Source organism: Bactrocera tryoni, unplaced genomic scaffold, assembly GCF_016617805.1.
Source record: "Bactrocera tryoni isolate S06 unplaced genomic scaffold, CSIRO_BtryS06_freeze2 scaffold_7, whole genome shotgun sequence".
NCBI lineage: Eukaryota > Metazoa > Arthropoda > Insecta > Diptera > Tephritidae > Bactrocera > Bactrocera tryoni.
Window position 1 is genome coordinate 13371748 of NW_024396366.1, and position 8468 is coordinate 13380215.

Consider the following 8468-nt stretch of genomic DNA (forward strand, 5'->3'; position numbering starts at 1 on the left):
TAAAATTGCAATGCGAATTAGCTTTGCTTAAGGCGCATTAATTTTACTCGTCTGTCAGGGCTATTAAGCAGTGCTTAAATAACAGCTGATTTTTGTTTTGAATTTGCTTTGAATTTTCAGCGACATCTTTCGTAGCGTAGGGCAAGTGTCCGCTCGTTTGCACTCAATAACAGCTTATACTTTTCTTTCAGTTCCCATAGGTGTCTCCGACTCGCTAGTGATGAAATTTGGGGTTCTTTTGTTGTTTTCATCAATTTTGATATAATTTCTCCTCGCAAATTTATGTATTGTCTGTTATAATTTAAATATTTCAAACATATTTTTATGAATGACATTTGTAAAACATATGTTGCCCATAACGTTGCCATATATCATAATAGGAATTTTATAGAAATTGAGCATTGACTGTGAAACGCAAACGACCACTCAGTTTGGTAACAATACTTAGCTAAAGATTTTATTTGGGCACAACTTAAGTATGGACTGTGAAACCGGGCATAAGTATTGAAAAATCAAAAGTCAGTTGTTTTAATATACCATAAAATCATAAAAAAGGATTTAAGTAGTTTCGTCATATATTAAAAGTGCAATATATAATAATTTTCAATCGTAATAAATGTTGGGTGTTTTAATTTAAAATGCCCAAAAATTATTATTTTGTTCGATCTGGCCATAATGGAAAATGTTATAAAAAACGCTTATTTTGAGGCGCTCTCACACTGAAATAAGTTAGGCATCCCATTATCCCTGGTATACACTGTCTCGTACTTCTTGAGGTTGATCAACATTTATCAACAATGAAGTCACTATTTTCTTATTTTCCCTGCGCTCAGCTCTGGTGCATCGCTGCTCATTTTCAATAGCTACAACATTATAGCGACAGGGAATAGCTCCTGGTTTCAAAGCCCTTTTGGCGGCAAGGCCTATGAAAAGTTTAAAATTAAAATATTTTAAAACAAAGGTGATTTATCAACTTACCCATTTCGTACATCCCGTCTCCAATAATGTCTTTATCGTTGAAGTGGTCCATGCAACTTCGCCATGTTTTCGGCTTAAATGATTGACTATTTCTACCAAATCGGATCCACTTTTTTTGCTATCCTTTATGGTTCGGAAACATAAAAAATGTTTTCTTCTTCATTTTTATTTCTTCTATCATTGATACAGTTTTTCACTACACACTTCATTTTATTATTTGAATACAAAATCACACGGGTAAAATAAATTGTTTCTATATTCACATTGATTGGTACCACGAATTTATAGCTGTCAAATTTTTACTGCGCCGTGTGACGTAAGCAATTGTTTGTTTACATTTTTCAAGTATTACGGATCTGCGCAATGCGTAATCTCTTTTCTATCATTCTTGGTAAAACAGCTGTTAATTTTTACATGGATTTTATTTTACGACAATCTTGCAAATATGCGAGACCGTTTTCAGTGGCAACCATAGCATTTGCGCAATTCGCAGAAATCAGCTGGAAGCGTCTATTTAGTGTTTTAAAAGAAATGGAAGCGGTAAGTAAATTCATAACAATTAATTATTGGCTTGTATTATTAATATTCAATTGATTATTTAATAGAAAAAAAGATTAAGGCTAAACGGCACATTTCGTTGGTCAGAAAGCCAAACGAAAGACCTTTTGATAAATATAGTGGACGCAATAAAAGAGAATCGGGACCATTTTGAGGTAATATTGATATATTTTTTGTCATTTCATAATTTTACATTTTACGATTTGCTTTTAGAAACCAACAGAACAAAAGTTTTACAACTAAATTGGCGAAAAAGCTAATGAATATTAAATGGGACATAGGACTAAAATGAGGCATTTGAAAATGACTTTTTTATCTGCGCTCAATTGGAAAGGCCAGACTGGTGCAGGCTTACTTGAAAGTGGTGATCCTCATAGTGTGGAAGAATACATAAAAAGGATATGTCCTTTTTATGAAGACTTTCACGTGATATTTGGACGTCGCATAAGTGTTCAGCCACCAGCGATTTATCAATCAACGGTTAAGTGTCAGCGTTGGAGGATACATATATAGAATATATTACCCCAGAGATAGACCCCGACACAAGTTCTTCGAGTCCGTTACCCAATCCGTCCGTTAGTATGTATCCAGCGTCTGCAGATGAAGTAGTTAGTCCGTCCGCTAATTTTACATGCACATCTACATCAAGAAGAAATATGAAAAGATCTCATAAGTTCAAATCCATTTTCATTACTTTTCGAAATCCAAAATAAGAAGTTGGAACTAGAAACGAAAAAAATGGAATTTGGGAAAGAGAGAGGAAAAACAATTTTCAATTGCAGAAATTACGGTTGGAAAAAGAAATGGAAGTAGAAATGGAAAAGTCAGATTGGAACGCGAACGATTGAAAAGCTTAAATAGCTCATAAGTTGCCAAAATATAATCATCTGTATTCCAATATAAGATTTTTTACATTTTAAATTTTTCTTCTTAATACATTTGTTGGTGTGTTTTATTTATAGTGACTTAGTGAATATGGTCCACCTTGCTTTTTTTTACTTTATCCGTATTAAGTTATATCTAGTCAAATAATTTATGTTACTTGTTTATGTAAAGAAATTGAATTTTATTTGAAAAAAAATAAATAAATAAAGAATTTTTAAATTAAGATATTTATTGATTAAACAATTGTTCAAAGATTTGTCGTCGCCTTATCTCCCCTTCATTGGTACGAGCATTTGGTTCCCATAACGACTCGTCAATACTGTGCTCCGATTCCTCAGGTTGGTAATCGAAATAATCGTCTTGTTGGAGTATAAAGTTGTGTAACAATGCACAACAGAGAATCCATTTGTTAACTTTTCTCATACCATTCTAATTATTTATTTGGAGCCTTAAGCCTTTTAAACTACCAAATCCTTCCTTCAGCATTCCAAACAATGTTCAATTCAAATTCTATATCGACTGAATGTTTTGTTAAAAAATTCCTTTGGCATAGTGTTAAATTTCTAGACTTTTCTCTAAATGGCGTTATAACAGTGCTCGATAATTTAGTATGCACTGTCACATGCAATCTATTCACCTTCTCCAAAAAATTTATGTGCTTCAATTGACAATTCGCGTTGTTATTAAAAATACGTACATCATGAACGTTACCTGGAAAGCCCAACACCAAGTGCCTTATTTTGTAATCTATGATCGCACGGCAGTAGCCGTAACGGAGTAAATATGTTATCGTGAAAAGTACGCTTCTGGGTCCTGTGTCAGGTTTCCGCCAATGGAGTTTCGGTACCATCAACGTATCCTGTCCAGTTAGGTAACTCAAAGTTTCAAAACGAGCTTTTTGCGTTCTTCCGTATTTGGCCAGATAAATGCTGGTCATATATATTTCAACAGCGCATTAAATATGCGTTCAGTTAAATTCTAAAATATAAAAACATGATAATGTATTATGAGGAAAACTGACGAATTCTGACCTGAATGATTCACCATCACCTATTCCAAATAAACTTGCAATCTTCGAAAGAGTAGCTCCTTCATCGCTAGAACCTAAGCGTTACAACACAATTGCCAGTTTCGTTTTACAGTATAGTCCGCATATAAGAAACTTTGAAAATGCCACTAACATTTTTCTTATATCCGGTTTTTTCTTTTAGGCGGAGTCCGTATATAAGAAATAGTTTCTTATATGCGAATATCTTACAAATTTCATGTACAAACTTCTTTTAACCGTACATCGCGTTATGTTGCACGAAAACAAATCTTTTATTTGATTTCATTTATTTCATTCAATATTTTTAATAAAAAAAAAACAATAAACATTAACGAAAATTAACAAAACTTTAAATTCATAGAAAATTCATATTACATGTATCTTCTTCTTAATTGGCGTAGAAACCGCTTACGCGATTATAGCCGAGTTTACAACAGCGTGCCAGTCGTTTCTTCTTTTCGCTACGTGGCGCCAATTGGATATTCCAAGCGAAGCCAGGTCCTTCTCCACTTGGTCCTTCCAACGGAGTGGAGGTCTTCCTCTTCCTCTGCTTCCCCCGGCGGGTACTGCGTCGAATACTTTCAGAGCTGGAGTCTTTTCGTCCATCCGGACAAAATTACCTAGCCAGCGTAGCCGCTGTCTTTTAATTCGCTGAACTACATATGTCAATATCGTCGTATATCTCGTACAGCTTATCGTTCCATCGAATGCGATATTCGCCGTGGCCAATGCGCAAAGGACCATAAATCTTTCACAGAATTTTTCTCTTGAAAACTCGTAACGTCGACTCATCGGTTGCTGTCATCGCCCAAGCCTCTGCACCATATAGCAGGACGGGAATTATGAGCGACTTATAGAGTTTAGCTTTTGTTCGTCGAGAAAGGACTTTACTTTTCAATTGGCTACTCAGTCCGAAGTAGCACCTGTTGGCAAGAGCAAAAAGGAACTTAAAAAGTCGGCACTTTGCGACAGTTGCTTTTTATAATAAATATTGCATGTTTTGTTTATGTACATATAAATTTATCATTTTTTTGACGTTGAAAAGAAGTCATTTATTTTTTTTTTGAACAAGAGATTTGTCACGTTCATTAAAGAGAATTTTCTCAATATTTTCTAAGTTATCTGCTAGATGCACTGCACTATCTGCAGATTCTTCTATAATATCTCCACTCTCATCTTCTAGTATTTCGTCTATTATATTATTTACGTTTATAGCCCCAAAACCGTTCTCCTTTTCCAAATCAGCTAAATTTTCGAAAAAATAGTTATTGTCTTGAATCTCGCAAAAATCATCATTTGAGTCCGGCTTTTTTAAAACTATTTAGAATTGTTTGAGGAGTCACGAGCCACCAAGTGCGCTTGACAATGTACAATACTCTCAAAATATTAACGCTTTTTAAGAAATTAGCCATAAATCCACCTTCTGCTGCTAGTATCTGTTCGCGAACTAGACACTTTCTATAATGTGATTTGAAAGACTGAATAATACCTATAGTGTAACAAATAAAAAGACATGAAACTTAAAAGTGGCAAATGCTGGTATAGCAAACCTTGGTCCAAAGGTTGAATTAGACTTGTAGTACATGGTGGTGAAAATACAATTTCAATGCTTTTTGGCGTGAAATCCAATTTGTGGCATAAAGCGTTATCAATAAGGAGTAGAATCTTTTTATTTTTTGCTGCCAGTTTATCATCAAACTCTTTTATAATTTCTCTCCAGATGCAACTAGTCATCCACGCTTTTTTGTTAAATTTATATGGGATAGGAATGATCTTTCCTCGAAAACTCCTTGGGTTTTTATATTTTCCGATGGCATACGCATATTTGTCTGTACCAGTCGCATTGGTTATAAAGAGCAATGTGATTCTCTCTTTTGATGTCTTAAGTCCACTTACGGCTTGGCTTCCCGCGACATATGAACCAGTCGGAAGAGCTTTATAAAATAGACCCGTCTCGTCGGCGTTATAAATATCTTCTAATGAATACTTCTGTAGTAAAACTGGAAGAACATTTTACTTGAAGTTTAAAGCCGATTGATTATCCGCGGAAGCAGCTTCGCCGTCGTTTTTCTTCCATCTTTGCAGCCAGCCTGGGCTAGGCTTAAAATCAAGGATGCCTAATTTGATTGCAAATTGCTGCGCTTTTTCAAAGGTCAATGGGCCGGTTACACGAGCGTTTGCTTCCATCATTTGCCTGAACCAAATGGACATTGATTTGTTTAGCGCTTCATATTTTGATATGCGTGTCCTCTTTTGCTCTAAGTTTTAGCTCTTTTTGAGTTCTTTCGATTGTTTCAAAATTTTCGAAATCGTGCTGCTTGCAATATTATATTGATTTCGCTTCGGGCTTTGCCGATTTTTGCTCCTTCCACAATTTTGATTTTTGTTTTAATTGGCAAAGCGTTTCTTTTAATTTTTTCCATTTTTATTTCTTGCTTTTTTCCATTATTTTCTTTTTTTAAAAACAGCTGTGGAGGAAATTTTAGCGTTGCCAGATCTAAATTTTAATACATTTAAAGATATAACATTGCCAGCACAAAGTTTCCCGAAAATTATTTCTTTAAGAGAGTTTTTCTTTGTATGGGCGAGATCTCAAATTTCGTGAGGGAAAAAAATTTCTTTTATCCGATTTTTTCTTGTAAGCGGTTTATCTTTTAAGCGGTCTTATTTAGATGAAAATACTTAAGTGGTCCAAGGTGTTTCAAAATTGTTTCTTATAAACGGACTTTTCTTATACGCGGAGCGTACTGTAATAGGAAATTGTTTGCCCGACCGAATTTTGCTGAAAAAATTGTCTCCCTTTATTAGATCCAAAATAGCGTCGAAAGTTTTCCTCAAGTTCCTATACGATTTCATTTAAAAATACCCTGGATTTCGGTACACTATTTTGAATAAACTGTTCGCTGTATCTGCATTCCTCGCCTAAAGCCAATACATGCATTAGGTCCTCCATTATTTCATCTTCTTTACTTGTCCTCTCTTCTGCAAAACAAAAAATGTAGTCATTTAAAATAAAACCAATTTAATTTAAATACATACATTGTCCTCACAAAAGAATTCAATAATCTTTAAATCATTTAACGCTGCTATTTCCAATAACTTCAAAAGATTTAGATTATTACTGATTCTCGGCATTTTAGCTTTTTTATTACCTACAAATGAAAAAATGACAGACTTACAGTAATATTGCCACAGTTGCCAAAGAGCGCTCATTTAACTTGTGTTGCCATATTGCAAATTTACTATTTTCATATAATTGCCACGTTGAATGAGTACCACTAATATTATCTTTCCCAGTTAATTCTTTGTCATTATAAAGTAAATCGATTTTTTCTTAGTCCAGAGATAGGTCCGCTTTGGAATACTTCCCAAGATTTCGGAAATAAAATTTGTATAGTCGGATAGAGGAGGTTGTCCAGATCAAGAATATATATAGTTATATATATATATATCCGCGGGAAACTATTAAATAGTTATCGAGATACATATTTGCCTTTAAAGTTGAAAATTACCACTTTTTGAAATAGGTATGCAAACGAAAGAAGTTTTAACAGTTCTTGATAGTTCGAAAAAAATGTGTGTTTTTGCCTAATACTTGCTAAAGCCGAACATTTTTTTAAAGATGAGGTGAAGAGATAGCGTGCTTGTGCAGAAAGTTTTTTTTTGAAGCAGTGTTGCGGATATTGCAAACAACAGATAGATATGAAAATGTGTCTGAGCAAATAACAAATTTGCCTTTCCTATGTGCAATTTTCAACTTTAAACGAAAATAATTTTATTTCCGAAATCCTGGGACGGTATTTTAAAGCCGACCCTTTTCTCATATTTCAGGTAGAAGAGTTGAAGGTCACTGGGTACTTGGTATGGTAGAGGATGGGAGCGAGGACTTAAGGTTAGAAGTGTGTCCCGAGCACGTTAGATCAGCTGACGTGCTCATACCAATTATTAAGAAGCTCGAGGCGGAAGGGTTAATTATATGTACCAACTTTTGGAGGGCATATATGTATTTGCCTTTCTGTTCATGGGTATGAGCACCGAAGGGTCAATCACAGTGATCCCGAAGATGCCTCTGTCGCCCCAGACGGGACACACACTTAAAGAATTGAATCACAGTGACGTGTTATTAAACGATTCTTTCTAAAAGACAATTATTGTAACCAACAAATAACTTTTTCTTTCGTTAACAAATAGGCAAATGTAATAATACCATTTGTTGCTAATTACGCAATCCTTTTGTTATTGTGCAAATGCATTGAATTTAACTAAAATTAAAATTATTAAATTCTAAGTTTTATTTTCAATAAATATTAAAAATAATATACAGAAACGGTATATGGTGATGTTAATAAGTAAAAGTGAATAATATAAATTGAAAAGTCGTGCAACATGCAAATTATCAGAAGTTCAAAGTAGTGATTTTTGAACTTTAAATGCAAAGTCAGCTGCAACTATATAAATATATGTTCGTGATCTGGAGAACGTCACCTTTTACAATTGATACCCATTTCAACGCGAAACGGGGGGATGCTATTCTAAGATTTACCTCATTTCAACTTTTAGTTAAGTTTTAGCTAAGATTTATTAATTTAAAAACCACTTAGCGCACTCATCATTAGAAAGGGGTAGATTGTTTACAATTGTGAGAGGAAAACAGGCGAGTTAAAGAATTTGTTATTCCCTTATAATAGTAACAAACATCAAAACAACCTTTTGTTTCAGTAAACAGAATGCAGAAACAACCTTGAGTTCGAACAATTGAAATGCCCTATCACTACAACAAACAATCCTAAACAAACAAATATCAAAACAACCTTGAGTTCGAATACCACAACAACCTTATCTTAAAACAAAGCAAATGTTTCTAAGCAAACAATATATATGTAAAAAAACCTAAACAAGTAATACAATCTGTATTTAAACAAACTGTCAACTAGTAATAAAAGTAAACATACTAGTTAGTATAAATAGAAGTAAGAACCATGTAATAAGTTAGTCTTAA

General features: G+C 34.0%; 2 pseudogenes; both read left to right on the plus strand.

Annotated features, from left to right (window-relative positions):
• The first annotated feature begins 1478 nt into the window (after window positions 1-1478).
• Window positions 1479-2349, plus strand: LOC120781784 (annotated as a pseudogene).
• Window positions 2350-3121: 772 nt separating this feature from the next.
• Window positions 3122-8468, plus strand: part of LOC120781785 — an 11357-nt pseudogene continuing 6010 nt past the window's right edge.